At 34.4% G+C, this 19,201-nt stretch overlaps 1 long non-coding RNA gene across 2 annotated transcripts in view; it reads left to right on the top strand.

Annotated features, from left to right (window-relative positions):
- The window catches only part of LOC309643550, an 813,743-nt gene that overhangs the window by 568,842 nt on the left and 225,700 nt on the right, over nt 1–19,201 (top strand). For both annotated transcript variants that reach the window (XR_014253814.1, XR_014253815.1), the window contains exon 3: nt 998–1,094. This is a non-coding gene — a long non-coding RNA (uncharacterized lncRNA). The remainder of the gene's footprint in view (nt 1–997; nt 1,095–19,201) is intronic.

Consider the following 19,201-nt stretch of genomic DNA (forward strand, 5'->3'; position numbering starts at 1 on the left):
AAACAAATTTTTTTTGATGTGAATTTTGACTTTTTTCGAAGGTGTGACTCAAATGTGACCAAACAGACTTAGGTGAATATTGTTTTGAAATTTTCAAGGCTCTTACACTGTACCCTAGATAACTAAATGCAAATTGTTAGTCTGAGATCTTTTCTCAGACAATGACAAGGAGAAAAACAAAAGGAGTATAGACTATATGGTTCATTTAAATATTTTAGCCCCAAACCTCAATCTGAAGTTTTGACTGCAACGAGCTCTTTTAGTGTCCTGGAGACAGATTCAGTCAGTTTAGCAAAGCAAAGGTCAAGTCAATTATTTGTTGTCCTAGAGAGGAAATTGAGTAATTGATTTAGTTAATATTATATTTCTTGGGCTTCCCTGGTGCCACAGTGGTTAAGAATCCGCCTGCCAATGCAGGGGACACGGGTTCGAGCCCTGGTCCGGGAAGATCCCACATGCCACGGAGCATCTAAGCCCATGCACCACAACTACTGAGCCTGCGCTCTAGAGCCTGCAAGCCACAACTACCGAAGCCCGCGCGCCTAGAGCCCGTGCTCGGCAACAAGAGAAGCCACTGCAATGAGAAGCCTGTGCACCGCAACAAAGAGTAGCCCCTGCTTGCTGCAACTAGAGGAAGTCCACACTCAGCAACAAAGATCCAATGCAGCCAAAAATAAATAAAAATAAAAATAAATAAAATTTAAAATATATTATATTTCTTTAATCTGGTAATGCCTGTGAGTTTTAGACAAAATCTCAATGAAATCAGAATTTTTCTTCCTACTAGTTCATACCTCAACACATTGACATATGTCATTTTATAGACAAATTGCTTACTGCAGTAGGTTCTTTAATAAAGTGTTTGGGACCTAGAATTGAAAGTAGATGTGCTTGTATGGGGTGGGCAGGAATGGGGGGGTGGGGAGGAGTCAACTGTCTTCAGATATTTGACTGACTGATCTAACAAAGTTTCTACTCTTCCTAAAAAAATTCCTAGGTTGTTGCTGCTGGCTTTGAGGGCAGAATGCAATTCTTATAAGAAAATAAGAAACCCGAGGGTACAGGGAGAATATTGATAAAAAATCAGAGATAAGGTAGGTAAAGCAGATTTCTCTGAAAAAATATCTTTTTAAATCATGTCTCTCCCTCTTAATTACCAAATCTGGTTATTTAGAGGTAGTATAAGAAGAAAGTAGGAGAGAGATGGTGAATACAGAATTTCATTTTCATCAGTAAATAAGTTGTATGTGTCTATTTACATGTTTTACTGTAATCTTATAAAACTGGGGCTTAGTAGCAGGAAATTGTATAATGAATCATAAATATAATAGTATTTTAATAGTATAAATTGTATTCTCATGATGCTTATAATAGAATACTAAAGTCTTTTAATAAGCTCTAGAAAAACCTTAAATGTAAAACCAAGTAATGAAAAACTATAGGTTTAAAATAGAACACTTTGTAATAATGTAATGTTTGGCACCTTAATTAAGTTATCTGAACTTTTATAAGTTCAGTGTGTAATTATATAATTCCTTTGTCTAGGAAAAAGATAATTTTTTTTTTAAGGAATATTTATTGTGTGCTTATTACATGTCAGACATTGCTGGCATTTTTGATTTTTATTGGAGTATAGTTGCTTTATTTATTTATTCTGTTAGTTTAGCATATTTGTGGAATCTAGAAAAATGGTACAGATGAACCGGTTTGTGAGGCAGAAATAGAGATACAGATGTAGAGAACAAACGTATGGACACCAAGGGGGGAAAGCAGGGGGAGGGTGGGGGGTGGGATGAATTGGGAGATTGGGATTGACATGTATACACTGATGTGTATAAAATTGATGACTAATAAGAGCCTGCTGTATAATAAATAAATAAAACAAAATTCAAAAAAATATATAAATGCAAAAAATAAATAAATAAATATTCTGTTAGTTTATACTTTACATACAACATTCATTTTTTTTAAATTTTTTAAAAATTTATTTTATTTATTTTTGGCTGAGTTGGGTCTTCGTTGCTGCGTGCAGGTTTTCTCTAGTTGTGGCGAGTGGGGGCTGCTCTTCGTTGCGGTGCGTGGGCTTCTCATTGCGGTGGCTTCTCTTGTTGTGGATCACGGGCTCTAGGTGCATGCATGGTCCTGATGGTCAAAAAGTGTCTGCTGGATCACAGCCATCACATCTGCACTCAAAGCAGGAAACAGGAGGAGGAGGTGGGGAGAAGATAGAAAGGGTTCTTGTATAAAATTTGGTTTGATTTTATAGAAAACTTTATGTTAGAAATCATGTTTTCTTAGATTAAAATATTGAAACCATTCCCTCAATGTCTTCCGGCTTTCAGTGTTGCTACTGAGAAGTCACATATTATTTTGATTCCTGATTCTTTGTGGTCATTTTTTTTTCCCCCTCTAGTTGCTTTTAGCATCTTTCCTTTATCTTTACTGTTTTTAAATTTCATGACAGTCATCTTGGTTTGGATCTTTTTCATTCAATTGTGCTGGACACTTGGAGGAGGTTTTCAATTTGGAAACTCAATTTCTTTTGGACAATTTTCTTATATTTCCTTTTTAAAAAACTTATTTTTTCTCATTTAAAAAATTAGAAAAATTTTATTGAAGTATAGTTGATTTACAGTATATTTCTTCGATAATTTACTCCCCTCTACTTTTTTTATGTTTTGATTCTGGATATTAATTCTCTAATTCATTGAATGCTGGAATACTTGGATTGATCCTATAATTTTCTCTTTTTCTTTTCCTCTCTTTTATTTTTCAGTTATTTTCTTTTTGGTTCTGTGCTTCTGATAATTTTTTCAATTTTATCTTCAAACCCCTCTCTTGAATTTTTTATTTCTGCTGTCCACTTATATTTTCTTGCTTGTTCTCTGTTTCTGTTTTATAGCAATCTCTTTTTACATCCTGATTTCAATAACTTCTCTCTGAGACCATTAATGATAAAGTTTTAGTATTTTCTTCTGCTTCTCCAAGGTGCCTTTTTCCTGTTTGCTTATTTTCTTTTCTATTTTCATTAAGGGATATTCCTCAGATATCTTGTAATGCTTTGATAGTCTATTTCTCTTTAAGAGTGGGGTGCTTAATGGGTAATTAGAAGCTCTGTACAGAGCTCCTCATCTTCGTATAGCACTGTTTGGTAGGGACTTCGCCATTTCATAGGGAAAAGTCCAAAGTTAATATCTGTGGATATGTTTTTTTTTCCAGTTTTATTGAGATATAATTGACATATAACATTGCATGAGTTTAATGTGTGTGACATAATGATTTCATATATGTATATTGTGTTTTCTACTTCTGATCAAACTCCCTGTGGAAGACTGTTCTAACCCACTGCCCAGGGGAGGGATTTAAACTTGACTGTTAGCATTCTGGGAGTGGAGCATGAGAAGTGGAATTATTAAGGATGTGTAATTGAATTAATTTTTCTGTTTTCAAAATGGCACTATATCCCTGCCCTCATTTGTACAGCCTCAAATCCACAGGTTCTTAAGTTCAAATTTTCCAGAAACTTTACTCCAGATGGTATGATAGGGGAGCAGATCTGAGGATCTAAGTTCTCTTTATAAAGACTTCCAACAAATTCTCCCTTTTTCAGACCCATCTTCTCCTTCTTCCTACATACCTGCTTACTCCAATTACTGAGCTTCTAGAGATTGTCTGGCTGGAATTGGTTTCAGATGTCTTCCTTACTAGAAGAGTTACCACTCATGAATCTTATTTTCATCTTCTACATCTTTATTGATGCATCTTGTATGCTCTAATTAACTCTTTCATTTGCTTTGCCCTTGCCTTTTATCTATTTTTATTAATTTATGTACATTTTGGTAGTATTCTTGGAGGCTGAAGATAAATAAGTATGTTCAATCTGCCATGTTTATCAGTTTCCATTCATTTGTTATAGCTACCCTAGATAATATTTAAATGGTCTCAAATGTATAAATAAAAGGACATTTTAATGTGGTTAGATTAGGACAACAGAAAGAACTAGTTACCCTGAGTTGACTTGGGGGGCTGGTCTGGCTGTTGGGGCTTTGACATTTGGTGCCATGAATTGTTTGGCCAACAGAACATAACGAGATTGTATGTTTTAGTCTCCACTTTATGTGTTCCCTATCATGATAGCTCATACAACTGCTACTTCTATCAGGGTGAATAAGTCAGATATGCCGAGATTTGAAAGATGCTTATGTGGTTATCTGATAAAATGTAATTTGTAGCTAATGTATTTTGTATCACTTGAACCCTTCATTTCCAAACCAATGTTCACATTAGCTGTCATGAGTAAAGAATATGTGTTATCTTACCTCATTCCTAATCTTGAGTTGAAATTCAATGAGAACCATTTGTGATCTTCCAAACAGTTCCTTTTAGTGGAGAAGTTCCAAGTGAACAGGCTACACCTCACCAGCACAGCATAGCATTGGTAGGAAGAGGCAGGAGTAGGAGGAGTAGAGAGAAATAAGTCTGCAGTGATCAGAGTGTTTTTCTAATTTTCTAGTATGTGACTAATGTGGAGGATTTCTTATTCAAATCATTTTTAGTAATTACGTTGCCTGACTTGTGAGGCCCTATACAACATGCCTTCCATCATAAATTTAGTGACATGGCCTTATTATTTGGATTGTGCTGAATATGTAGTGCATTTTGCATTTTTCCTCAACTTAACTCAGTATCTGCCCATTAGCTGCAAGTCACTTCTCAGGTGACACAGCGTTTGAAATACCATATGGGAATAAATAGTTGCATTTGATTTTTGATTATTTCCAAAAGGCATCAGTGAAAAGCTGTGGTAAAATATAAGGTTGAGTCCCTGGGTAAAGGAAATTACTGCATTTCAGCTACCATATCACGTGTCTTAAGGAAATGCTTACTCATATCATTAAGAGGTATGTTGCATTATATATCTCAAGAGTAGATTTTTTTGCATCCTAATTAAATAGATTGCATATCCTGGGTTAAAAGCAGAAATGAGATAACAGTGATGAGAATTGGTTTTAAACTTTCAGATGTTAAGGAAAAGGAAAAAAAAGTAGAAATGCAGAGATTTATTTGTATTTTTTGACAAAAGGAAGATGTGAGGACAATTTATTTTTCTTGCAAAAAAAAGTGGAAATTTATTTCTTGCGTCTTTATACAGATAACATCTAGGAATAAAATCTTCAGACCTAAAGAAACATTGCCCAACTAATGGTTCCTGTATCGACCTTCAGCAGAGACAAAGAACATTAAGTTGTGCCTTAGCAGTTCTTTGAAGGGCTCTGGTAATGTGGTAAATGTGCTTTACTGTCTGATGGTTTAATACAGGAATGGATCTTAGGCAATCAGACAAATGGATGTAAGCACATCCATTAGACGCTTTCCAGTATCATGAGTAGAAAGAAGCATAAGATTCTATAGAATTTCTATAGGAAATTCAGTTCTTCTGTAGATATTCAGGAGTATGGGAGGGTTATTTATCTCTGAAGTAATCATGAGTATATCCCTGTAACTGAAATTCTTTATACCTTGTGATATAGTCTCAGATTCACTTCTCTGTTTTCCTAGGTATGGGTAAAGATGTCCATTTTTATTTGATTGCACATACAGAAAATTTTATTCTTGTTGATATCCAGGAAGCTGAATATTCAGAAAGTAGATGAATGGATTGGATACATACCTATATTCTTCTTTTTAAATAACCTCCCAATTCAAAAACATAAATTTAAAGATTTATGGTGAGCAATTTATAGCATAATTATTATTTTCTTCCAAATTCAATGCTAAAAAATTTAGACAACTATCTTCATCTACTTGGGCTGCCATAATAAAATACTATAGACTGGGTGGCTTAAACAAAAGAAATATATTTTGTCACAGTTTTGGAGTCTACGTCAGGGCATCACATGGTCAGATTCTGATGAGGACTCTTTTCCTGGCTTGTGGAAGGCCTCCTTCTCTCTGTGTCCTCACAGGGCAGAGAGAGCAAACTCTCCAGTATCTCTTGTTATAAGAAGACTAATTCCACAATGAAGGCCCCTCTCTTGTGACCTCACTTAAACCTAATACCTCTCAGAGGACCCATCTTCAGATGCCATTATATTGTGGGTTAGGGCTTCAACTTATCAATTTGGAGGGATACAGTTCAGTCCATAGCAACAATATTATCTGGGTTTTCATGTTGAGTATTGTAGTTGACTCCTCCAGATTTCCCAGTAACCAGTGTTTTCAAACCATGATGTGTAGCCATCTGTCCATCTGACTGAAAGTACCTGGGCTCATTCAAGAGGACCTATGTCTCCTATTTTGGCTGTCCCTCCCCTTATTTTTTTCAGAAAGAACATGGTCAACAAAGACTCATTTTTGAAGAAATCGAGGAATTCTTGGTTAAATGACTGGTAGATCTGATGGAAAAGGAAGAAAAAGAGAAAGTTTAGAAACAATGCAGAATTTTTAAACAAACCCTATATCAAACATCTTTTCTTACCCACTTTCCATTAAACATAAAAAAATATTGATACATAAACTCATAATTCTAACTGCTCAGTAGAGCTTATTCATTTCTCTTTCTGACTAAACATATCCATACATATAGTACAATGTATAGCCCCTGATCCTTTCATTTTGCAGATTTCGTGTGAATCCATACATACAGTGGTATAAAATTTATCACATTTGTTTGAACAGAATCTCAATATGTTTTATTTCTTTGCCACTAACTACAGGTGGAAGCTAGAACTAAATATGTTAGGCATAGGTTATCTGTATTTGTGAATGGCCTTTTGTCCCCAGAAAAGGGACTTGAACCATGTCAACAGGATTGGCCACATGTAAATGTAATGCTTGATCCTTGAAGTAGAAAATAGAGTGTTAGCTCTAAAATAGGCTTCTATCATTTTACACACTTAAAATACATTGTTTAAGTTCTTGAGACCAAAACAATGAAAGAATGTGAGTGGTTTCGTTTCTATGTGTGCTCTCTGCAAACTAAAGGAACATTGTTTTGTGAGTGGTAATAAATATGTCTTAGAATTCATGTACTTTATTATTGTGTTTATAAGATACAACTAGTTAGGTTAGAGTGAAGAATTGAGCTATATTCATATGTATGTGTCTCCTTGGACTGTGAGTTCTTTTTTTTTTTTTAATAAATTTATTTTATTTATTTATTTATTTGGCTGTGTTGGGTCTTCGTTTCTGTGCGACGGCTTTCTCTAGTTGCGGCGAGCGGGGGCCACTCTTCATCGCGGTGCACGGGCCTCTCACTATCGCGGCCTCTCTGGTTGCAGAGCACAGGCTCCAGACGCGCAGGCTCAGTAGTTGTGGCTCACGGATCTTCCCAGACCAGGGCTCGAACCCGTGTCCCCTGCATTGGCAGGCAGACTCTCAACCACTGCACCACCAGGGAAGCCCTGTGAGTTCTTTAAGGGCAGGCTCTATAACATATTTGACTCTGTGTCCCCAGAATAGTATTTGTATAAAATAGGGGCTCCATAAGTGCTTAATGATAGACTGACTGAATAAATATCCCCAAAATATCTGGACCACAGCATAATTAATTCAATGTTTTAGTTTGATTTAATGACCAATAGGGATAGCTCATGGTCAAATAAATTGATGTGCATCAAATTTATAATAAAAAATGGTGAAGCAACTTATTTTGTTTCAGTGATAGTTATTTATAAGGCTTTCTAGTCATCTGACTTAAAGATTAAACCCATATTTCAACCAAAATATTAGAGAGCTTTACTTTCTTGTTGCTAGTTTATTTTCTTTCTCTTATATTACTTCATTTTTGAAGATTACCCTGAGCTAAAAAAATATTTCCAACCTCACTGAAGATTCTGGATGACAAGCCCTTGACTGAAAAATGCCAATGGCGGTTAGTTTTGGTTATTTTTAATGCACTTGCAGAACATTAGAAACCTCAGGTCTCTTTTTAAAAATTTCAAGTGCATTTTCACAGAAACTCTCAAAGATAGACCAAGATGATTACAAAGTCAAGGTTATTTTGCAAGGGTAAAATTCCTTATTGAATTCTAGTTAACTTGACGATTCTGGTCAAATGCCAAGTCAGATAATTGCTTTATTCTCTGGTAAATTTCCTTCCTGGATTAGAATGCATTTACTTAATTTTATGATTTCTTCTAGGGGTGGATAATTGGTGAATATTATTGATGCTTCATCACAGACATAGTTCCAATTTGATTATGTGGGGAATGATATGTGTGCAAAAGTTACAGAATTTTGCGTCTTTTTATATTTAGTTTCTGAGAGTTAATGAATTCATGGCAGTGTGTTTTCAGTCTGGTGGAGGAGGATCCAGAAAGAAATACTTTATTGCTTTATCTTAAAATGGAGAATTGGGGCACCTTCGGATGAAACGAGACAGTATGTGATAGCAATATCATCATAGCCATTATTTATAAACAAAACCAAACAAGCAACCATCTATGCAGGTGTTAGTTGTGGCAGAGTCAGGAGTGGTTGAGAAGAGTTTATTAGATGACTAAAGAGTGCAGGCAACATTGCGTTGTGGAGAGCATCAGCTTTGGAGTCATATAGCATTGGTTTCAAGTCCCAGTTCTCCATTTTAGTAGTTTTGTTCTTTTCATCTTTTCAAGTTACTTTTCAGTGTCTGGCATGTAATCGTTTTAATATAAATCGTAGTTACTGTCATTCGCCACTAAACAACTAAGGTGTTTTTCTGGAATATTCACACTTTTTCAATCAATGTTTGTCTTAAGCATTTTTGGTGATGTGAGACTGAATGTTTTGTTGCGGTGAAGTCTTTATCCTGTGATATTCCCTACTGAAAAGTAACCAGATAACCTCCACTCTTGGTTTAAAAAGCAGAAACCTCTAAGGGTTAGAGACACAAACATTTGCATACTATATCTCATTTTTGTTAGATGTTTTAAAAGAAAAAACATTTTAAAAACTCCCTAACAGTAGGGGCATGACCATTCCTTTTAAATTTTGGTCACATATTCAGGAAGATAGCGATGGTAGCTGATAGGGAAATTAATGGTCCCTGAAGGGCTGGTCTATGTATCTTGGGACATATTCAGATTTACCTTACAGACTGGTTAATTTTACATAATGGAGGCACAGGTGGTGTTGGTTGTGAAGAGGAGTAAGGTCCTGAACTTTCTCACTCATCTTTTCATTTGTTAGGGTGTAGGAAGGCCATATGCAAATTAATTAAGTCTAAAAGATATGTTTGGTCTATTCCTGAGATTGTATTGAACTTAAGCCTTTGATTTTGAGGTCAGAAATCCTAGCTTTGCTATTTATTACCACTGTGTCCTCCTATGAGTTACTGGACTTCTCTGGACTTAGTGTCTTATCTATAAAATCATAATAATATGTCCCACATCATTATAAGTTTTATCTGGAACTTTATTACCTAGATAATGCAAGGAGAGTCTTGTTTTAATTCATAGTGCAAAATATCTGTTCAGAAAATGTTTGGTGGTCTCTGAACCAAGTTTTTGAGACTTAAGAATGCAAAAAGGCAACTGACAATTGTTGAGTATGCACATACTGTGTGCAAGATAGATGTTGGCCAATTATTATATATATTTATCTCATTTAATCCACATAGCAGTCATGTTGAGTTGGTCCCCTTACCTTCATGTACAAGGTGAGGGAACCAAGTCTTAGGCTGGTTTAGTAGCTTGTTAAGTCACACAGCTAGAGGCTTATAATGCCAAAACTTTACTGAGTTTGTCTGTTGTCAGACACCAAATTCTATTCCCTTGGAATGTATTATGTTCCTGGGTCTGTATTCTTTGCTACCACCAAAATATCTTCATCATTTCCTGTTGATTGGTTTATTCCTTCTTATGCTGAGCCTGTGTGCTTTACTTTAGACTACATACCTGCTTGATTTAGGGTTTGTAAATATGTATCTGTCCAATTTAGGTGTCAGGAAATCCATGCTGTTGATTTTCTGGTTAGCAGGTATAGTAAAGAGAAATGTGATTTACACAGGTTATTTTATAGCATTATTGTTTAACTTCAAAAGCAAACACATTCATTTTATATGCATTTAATAAGCAAAAGGCCGATGGTCTCAGATTCCTTGATATCCTCTTGAAAAAACATTAAATGTAACAGATTTACTAATATTTTTCTCATTAAATCACATATGAATTTATTCTGTGCAAAGGCAAGGCCTGTATATCTGTGGCAAAATCAGGCATGGCTGAAAGATGAAGTCATTCATAGTTGCCAGGGAATATTAATAATATGACTCCTAAGAGTGGAAGTGCTGTTATCTCTCTGTCCACCTGCCAAAAGGATTGCATAGAGAGCACAGAAAACCAGAAATTCTGCATCTGCACCAATAAGACAACTCCAAAATGATCTGAAAGTGGAAAAAAACAGAATTATTGATTTTGAGGTATTCTGATATGTCAGTTCCAGCCTTGACCAAATCCAACCTTTAATGAAAAATGGAGAATTCAGAAACAAAGTTAAATTGTCATTGTCCCTCCAATTCATAGCTAAATTTATATTTTCTATTTGAAGATGGTGGATATGTAATGCAAAGCAGATATTTCATAAACTTAAGTAGATAAACCTGTATACAGAATGCAACTAAATTTGCTGTTTAAGACAGCATTTAAGGTTGAAAACCTTGAAAATCTTTAACTTTACTTAAAGACTTAAGCAACACAAAAATAAGTTGCTTTTATTTTTCAGGTTACAGATAATATGAAAAGAAAGTTGCCAGTCATTCCAGAGTTTTATTTTAATGCTTCATGGATAGTGTTTTTTAAACTTGTGCTTATCTCTCATTTAGTGGAATTTATGTAACTCTAGAGAACACAGTGGTGATCATGGCTCTTTGGATGTGATCCTTTTGAATCCATGCCCTTTACCACTCACATACTCTGCCCAAATCTCAGCAAATGACCCTGTGTCAGAAGGAAAATAGGAGCTGCCTAACATAAATTCTCTCAACTTTCTACCCCACCACCCATAAATTTATCTACTTCTATGTACTCCAGCTACAAAGGGAGAGGGTCAAGACTGGTTGTTTTCTGGTGCTCTGTAACCCATCCGCTCCTGCTGTCTACCTCTAGTTTCTTACTACTTTTTTTTTTATCATTTGATCTCTTCTTTGCTATTAATCTCTCACACTTCACTGGTTCCTTTTTTTCAATTTATAAATATTCATTAATTCAACAATTATTTATTAAGAATCTGTTTGACGACAGGCTCTTTTCTAGGCACTGGAGTTACAGTATTGATTGAAATAGACAAAAATATCTACTTCCATGGAAGTTAGATTCTGGTGAGTGGAGAAGAGATTCAAAAAATAGGTAAATATGTAATATAGCAGATGATGGTAGGGACTAATGAGGAGTTCACTATAAAATAAGGTAGTCTGGAAAGGCTTCACTGAGAAGATGATATTTGTACAAAGGAGATTAGAGTGTAGAACGTGTAGATCTGGGGAAGAACATTTTAGCAGAGGAAACATGAAGTAGAAAGATCTTGAGAGAGGAGCATGCCTGCCATATGCGAAAAACAACTAGGAGGTCAAAGTGGCTGGAGCAGTCAGTGAAAGAAGATGGTGCAGATCCTGCAGAGTATTTTGTCAATTATACAAACTGAAAAATAATAAAAATGTATAATTGATAAAGTAAGAGGGGAGATAGAATCATAAGAATGCTCCATTAATATAAAAGAAGGCAAAAAAGGAAATAAAAAAGAACAGATGGAATAAATAAAAACAGCTAGAAAGCTGTAGATTTTAGTACAACCTATCGATAATCACATAAATGCTCTAAACCCACCAAGTAAGATATATTGTCAGACTTCATATAACAAAAAGACCCAATTCTATACTCTTTACAAGAAGCCCACTTTAAACATAGAAAAAATAAAAGGGATAAAATATTAGGATTGAAAAATGTATACCATGCAAATAATAAAAAAGAAAGCTAGAGTATTTGTACTAATACCAGATAAATAAGACTTCAGAACAAGAAATAACACCAGAAATAAAGAGGGGCATTTCATGACACAAAGGGGTCAATTCTCCATGAAGGTCTATCAATTAAAAATAAGTATGCACCAAAAAAAAGAGCAAAAACTGACAGAATTTAGGAGACAAAAGCATATATACAATTTTAGTTGAAGACTTCAACAGTCCTCTCATTAACCAGTACAAGACAGAAAATGAGCATGCATATAGATGACCTGAATAATATCAACCACGTTGATCTAATTGACATTTATAGAACACTCCCCTCCAAACACACACGTGTACCCACCCACACTCACACACATACACACAGCAGAATATACATTTTGTTTGCAAATGCACAAGGAATGATCATCAAATTTACCATATTCTGGGCCATAAAATAAATCTTACAAATTTAAAATAGTAAAAATAATACAAAATGTGTTCTTAGACCCTAGAGGGGTTAAACAAATAATAAATTTCCAGAAAGTACCCAAACTTCACAACTCTCTGTTGACTTACCTGTGGCCCCCTCTAGGTATGCTTCTACCACCCTCACATCCTGTGGCTAAGAGCCGACAAAGGACTATTACTGAATTCTCTGATCTACTCCTCATTGGCTTTAGCTCTTATTTTCAGTCATGCTCCTGTATTTTTGACTTGAGATTGATCTTGATTTCCTTATCCCGACCCTTGGTATTATTTAGGACTTTGGCTAAATCATACCATTGCCTCCTTTTGCTCTCCACTGCTTTGAGTGGGATGCCCCCACACAACTATGATCCCCTGAACCCAGTTGCTACCCACATGCTTGACCAAGGCCCATAAAGTTAACACTTGGTAGTAAGGTTTTCCCAAAAGAGTCAATCACTCTCTAGTTTACACTCCTACTGTATCTTGCCCATGATTAAATGAAATATAATATATAAAGAGTTTGTGCAATGCTTGGCATGTGGCAAGTTTGCAGTAATACTAGTTGTTAGTATTAATGTAAAGTTTTTGGTCTTATTATTATTATATTGATATATCAGTTTTATTTCAATTTTTAGCTTCTCTCCCCAACTTGTTTTATTCTTTGTATTTATTGTTGATAAATATGATCACCAGGCCCCAAGTTACTCAAATTATAAAACTGGAGTTGTCTTCAATTTCTCTGTTTTTCTCCAGTCGTTAACTACTATAGAATCTACCTCTTGAATGCCTATCTTATTTTTTATCATCCTCTCAGTTCCTGTTGCTCCTATCTCTTTATACCTTGCCTGAGCTAGTGCAATATTTCCCTAACTAGATTCCTTTTCTCAAAGTCATCCCCTACCATGATTCCAGAAGTATAATTCCAAAATGCAAGTATGATCTCATATTTAAGACACATTATTCATTGTCATTGGGAAGTCCATGAATCCCTTCATTGTATCCTTCTGAGTAACAAGTCTCATTTCTGATTATTTCATCAAATGCACTCATCAGTGCCACACTACTTGCAGTTCTTCCAAATTATTTACATCTTTTTGCTTTTGTACATATTTTTTAACAGGAAAACTCTTATACCCCCAGTTTGTTGGTGTGAACACAGTTTAAATTTCTCCTCACTTCCAAAGCCTTCACTGATAGCTAACTGCCATTCTTTCCTCTCTAGTGACAACATACCACATATCCCATCCTATGTGGTGCTCCTTTTGGTACTTAACCAGGGTGTTATCATTTTAAATTCATTTGTCTATTTTCTCCACTAGATTTTGAGTTCCTTGAATTCAGGCATGGCTGACATCTTATTAATCTGCTTCTTCAACCCTTTGTCCAACCCTGGACACGTGGAAGGTTTCATACTAGAATGGCTGACTAAATAGAATGAAATAGAAAGGACTGAGTTAGGTTCAGTAATGTCCCATGGAACTTTCCAGACTTATGATTCCATAATGCATTAAAATTGAATGAAGACAAAGATCAGCTTTTAAAATTCATTCAAATTATCCAGATGTACAAAACATACCAAATATTATGTCGTTTCTTCACTTTCAAGGCATGAAACTCATCAATAAATTCTTTGTCTGGATTTTCTAGCATTGTGCCACATGTAGTCTGTAGATGTATGTGGATTTAAATATTTCTGAATTTTATATACACATGATTTATTCTTTTACTTCAAAAAATTGGTAGAAATTTGAACTGGCTATCAATCCTTAGCTACAGAAAAATGCCTTCTGTGTATAAAATGTAATTCTGTACATTGTATTGAGTGTTGAAATTTTATCTACTATAAATTTATCTGAACATGTGCTGAAACATTGTCAGTGATGAAATCCTTAAGCAAGAAATCTTGAAAAAAATGAGATACAATACCCCCAAATTGTCTGTTGCTTACAGGGGCTATTTGACCTCTTGATTTGGTCATTCCAAGATCCAAAATTGGTTACAGAGTGGATTGCTATTGGGTGTATACAAATTATATTATGTAAGCAGATATCTTTTTGCCCCATATTGAATGGACTGGGCTTGTAATTCTTGCTTCTGAAGAGTTACAATAGCAGTATTCCTGGACTCAGTAAATCAACATTTTTGAGTTCCTACTATGTGGAGTACATTTGAGGGAGACTGATTTAGAAAGAGTCGCTGCTTCCTATATGCTTACAGCTTGATGTCAAGGCAATGCCATTATTACTGCTCCTAATTTTGAGATTATCAACAACAATATTTTATGTTGATGTATGTGTCTAACACTGTTCCAAGGAATTTATATCTATTATTAAAATTTAGTCATTACAAAAAACCCTTTGTAGTAGATATAGTTATTATCTCTATTTAACCACAAAATAAAATCCTAAAGACTTTAATAGACTTATCCAAAATCACACAGTTATTAAATAATAGAGTTGGAATTAACCAGTCTTATGCTGGAGTTTGTTCTCCTTACCACTGTAGCCTACTTACTCCCTAAGTTTCACAAGCAAAAAATATGAACAGTTAAAAAGCATATGAATTAAATTGCAGTTCTGTGTAACAACCTAGAAATATTGTGGGCAGTGCATGATTAATTGCCAAAAGAATGGTAAAGACAAAGTCTTTGGGTTTATCTTAATACTCAAGAGTACTCCAAGACCACCTTCTATCTCTTCTCTTGTATCTCCTTCTTTAAACAATCCCCTTGCAAGTCCAATTTGATAGCAAAGTCCAGAATTATGCAAGTTTACTCAATGTATTTTTCCTGTACACATTTTAAAAAAGGTACTGATTAAAGTTTTGCTTTTTTTCAGAATACATACACAAACCGAACCCCTGCTTGCATATATAAACCGATTAGCCTACCCACTTATGCATCAGGCTTAAAATGGCTTTTGTTGAATTTTTGCCAAATGAATTGGACTAAAATATTCTCAATATCTAGCAAATGTGTGCCAATCAAATAGCCATATGGTAATAATAAATGTCTGGCTGTGACCCATAAAAGACAGCTTTTTAATATATGATCTTGCACTATACCTTCATTTTTTACCTTATTTTAAAGTTCTTCTCCATGATACCTTGGATATTCACAAAATTCTGAAGTAATTGCATTCAGTCTGAATGAATAGGACTGAAGATGTATGATGCGGCCATATGACTATAAAAGTGAAGTCATGTGATGATGATTTTCTTTGACTGTAAGAAAATGCTTTTTAGAAAATCAGTTGAGCAGTTTTTTACTCCCCATTTCAATGTAGATCATCACTACTTTAGTTGTAGCTTACATTAGGTTTTGTATAGAAAGAGGAAAAGAAAAGTTTTGTTTGAAAGTGCTTCCAGTGGTTGATTTATTGAAAGAACCACCTCAGTAGGAATAATTTTAACTCTAGAGTTCCCAAAGAATCAGCAATTTTAAAATATAGGTAGCCTTCAAATAAAGACGTATTAATTCCATGAATACTTTAATTTCAAGGTAGATCTATCCTTTCAGATGGTTTTATGTGCAGGCTTCATAAAATCTGTAATATATATGGGGGCATAAGGCAGGGAAGGAGTAAGTCTCAGCTTCATAAAGTAACTTTTGTTTGCAACGCAAGGTTTGAATAGGGGTGGCACAAATTCCCAGGCAAAAAGTATACAGTCAAGTTTATTACTTTCTGAAACTGCTTGACTGTTGGAGCTTATTTTGAGCATCACTGATTTGATTTTCTCTTTGCGAATCTGTTTACAGAGAAGCAACAAGCCCTTGATGTGACCAGTTTGATACTTCCCAAAATATCTTAGTATATTTTAGTTATGGTGATGATTGCTTGATTGACTCCAATATCTGCTGTAATATATAATTTAATATCTCTAGTACCCAGATTATATTAAACATTGAAAATGCCACATTGTTTCAGAGGTTTTAAATAAAAAGAAGAACCTTATCCATAAGAATTTCTAGAGTGCATGTCCTTGCCTGTTAGTATATAAGTGTAGATACAGAACCACTGATTTGTGAGTCACATGGCTATGGTTCTAATCCTGAGGTCTTTGCCTCTCTGAACTTTAGTTTCTTCTTTCCTAAAATAGAAAAATATACCTATATCATGTGGTTGTTTTGAGTAGATAAATTTATGTCAAAGAGCATTGCAAATTACCCTTATTATGCAAGTGTTAGTTATCATAGTCATTTTTCATAATAAATATATAATTATTAACCTGAACTTTGTTCAGCCAGAAAATCATTTCTACTTTCCTTTTAATATCCAGGTTTTCTCTTGCTTGGTACCAGAACAAGTTTTGCAGATCTGGTTAATTCATTTGTTTTTGATTGAAGGTCGGCTCTTCACAATGGGTCACTACTTATTTAATCTATTCTAGGAAACTCCCAAGCTTCAGTCATCTACTTCAGTAACTTCTGGTTGAGTTGAATGAAACCTATGTTTGAGACAACTGATTGTTTCAAACACACAGATTCCTTGCAGATTTGAAATGAATCCTAAAGCCAGAGGGAGAAAAATTAAATATTTGAGCTTGCCATCTTTCACTAGGATACCATCATTTAATATAATATTTTATGGTTTCTTATTTGATATGGTAAAAGAATCTGCAACACATCAACAGATCCTAACAATCTTTGCAACGGGTTGCTATAAATAAGTTATGAAAAGACTACCAAAAGACATTTTTTATTGAATTCTCTTTGATCTGAACATCAGTTGATATCTATAGAGACCTGTTATGTCAAAAAATTATAGAAGAGTTGATTAACTCTTCACAGAAGTAAACCCAGATTACCTGAAGAGTAAAAGCAAATTAGAGGTAGCAGCTGAATTTGATAATTTAAAAGCAGTCGGGAAAAACCACAATTTTACAAAAATGTAATAGTCATTTTGAGGTATCTAAAGCTGATACAATGTTTAACTGTATTATGCCTTACAGAACACAATATTTATCAATTTTCTTAATTTATCAATTAATTGATTCTAAACCAGTAAAGCAGAACCTACATGGTATTAGCTTTTGTGTCAGGAATGAAGAAAGTGCTATTTTAAAATTAGCTACATTTCATTTACATGTTTTCCAAAATTTTTCATTATTAGTATGTACCATACAATCATAAAATGTTGATAATAATGTGTCTCAATATGAACATTTCAATGTAATCCACTTTTATGGTTTACTCATCAGAAATTCGCCACCAAATAACATTGACTTATTGGGTCACATAAACGAATTCTGAAGCTTTGAACCCCTTTGTATCCAAATGAAATGGCATCTGTTGAGATGTATAGGAGAATTCTCTGGATGGTATCACTTGGTTGCCTAGCAACCAGTCACCTGATGTGTTTGGGGAATTAGGCAATGAGCAAGAAGTCTGACAAAAGAGAGAAGCCATAAGATCTTTTACAAAGGCTAGTTATATGTACATTAGCATCTGTTTTAACTTCTGCTTGAGTGTATAAAGTAATTGAAACTAGGCCAACAGAACCTTTGGATAAGCTTCACTATGGAAAAAGAGGGACCTGGTAACATATATTGAGTTGCTCATATGATTTCTTTAGAAGATAAAGATTATATTCTTAGGATACTCCCAAGAAGATGTTCAATGTCTATAATATGAATTGTAATGACCTTGGGAAATATCCATTTGAAAATGTGTTCTTTGGCATTATTAGCAGTAGAAAATTTCAATTTATGTGACTGATTACACTTAATTAAGCAAGTATAACTCATTTTATTGCACTCGCTTCACTTTATTACAATTCACAGATATTGTGGTTTTTACAAATTGAAGGTTAATTGAAGGTTTGTGGCGACCCTGGGCTGTCAGATGATGGTTAGCATTTTTTGGCAATAAAGTATTTTTTCATTAACGTATGTACATTTCTTTTTTAGGCGTAGTGCTGTTGTACACAATAGACCACAGTAGAGTGTAAACATAACTTTTATAGGCACTAGGGAACCAAGAAGTTCTTGTGACTTGCTTTATTTCCATATTTGCTTTATTGCCATATTTGCTTTATTGCAGTGGTCTGGAACCAAAAACACAATATCTCTGAGCTATGCCTGTATTTATGTCTTCAGATTAATTCTCATCACATGGAGTCTTTTTCCAGAAATTTTGTGACTTCCTTATATAAAAAAGTTTTGTGACTACAGAAGTCATCTAATACAATGCTACTTATTATACTCTTAATTGTGTCTGAGTTATGTTAATGCTACAATTCTTAGTTTCTGTAACATTCAACATTAACTCTTCTCTACCAATGAGAGTCTGATGTGTAACTGTATCTAATACAAGAAGGTCTCCTACTCCTTATGACCTTCTTAAATCCCCTGGGGAATAAGGCAGGGTAAAATTAAAGAAATAATATAACAATTGATTAATATATTAAGTTTCTGTAAGAACGATCATGAAAAGATATATAAGAAGTATTTAGCAAAATCTCTAATCCAGAATGTGCTACCTGTATAACTATACTATAAAGAAGGTCTACAACATATGTATTTCACTCTCATTAATATTAGACTTATCTGTTTAACTTAATGTTTACTTTTTAAATATCATGAGTATTAGGACTAAAAAAATTGAGACAACATTCACATGATATAGAATTTATTATTTTAATAATTTTAAAGTATACAATTCAGTGATTTTTGGTATTTTCACAAAGTTGCACAACCATCACCACTAATTATAGAACATTTGTATCACCCCAAAATGTAACCATTTATTTATTAGCAGTCACTCCCCATTCTTTCCTTCCTCCCAAGACACTAGCAAGCACTAATCTACTTCCT

Source organism: Balaenoptera physalus, assembly GCF_965194825.1.
Source record: "Balaenoptera physalus genome assembly, chromosome: 15".
NCBI classification, from domain to species: domain Eukaryota; kingdom Metazoa; phylum Chordata; class Mammalia; order Artiodactyla; family Balaenopteridae; genus Balaenoptera; species Balaenoptera physalus.